Genomic DNA, 496 nt, shown 5'->3' with positions numbered 1-496 from the left:
ACCAGTTGCTGAACATGCTGTCTTTCCTCCAGTGAGTATTCTTGGCCCCTTTGTCAAATATCAGGTGGCTAAAATTGCAATTACTCATATTTGGGTCTTCAATTTTGTTCCATTGATCTATGGGTCTATTTTTGTGCCAATACCATGCTGTTTTTATGACTACAGCTCTGTAATACAATTTAAAATCTGGTATAGTAATCCCCTGGCATAGCTCTTAGTGCTCAGGGTTGCTTTGGCTCTCTGAGGTCTTTTGTGCTTCCATATGAATCCTGTGTTTTTTTCCAATTCTGCGAGAAATGTCATGGGGATTTTGATTGGCATTGCATTGAATCTATAAATGGCTTTTGGTAGGATGGTCATTCTCACAATATTAATTCTTCCAATCCATGAGCATGGGAGGTCCTTCCATCTTCTGATGTCTTCCTCAATTTCTTTCTTTAAAGATTTAAAATTTTCATTGTATAGGTCTTTAATAGTCTTTGGTCAGGTTTATTCC

Source organism: Nannospalax galili, unplaced genomic scaffold, assembly GCF_000622305.1.
Source record: "Nannospalax galili isolate Female #2095 unplaced genomic scaffold, S.galili_v1.0 scaffold589, whole genome shotgun sequence".
NCBI classification, from domain to species: domain Eukaryota; kingdom Metazoa; phylum Chordata; class Mammalia; order Rodentia; family Spalacidae; genus Nannospalax; species Nannospalax galili.
Note: the sequence above shows the minus strand (reverse complement) of the source record.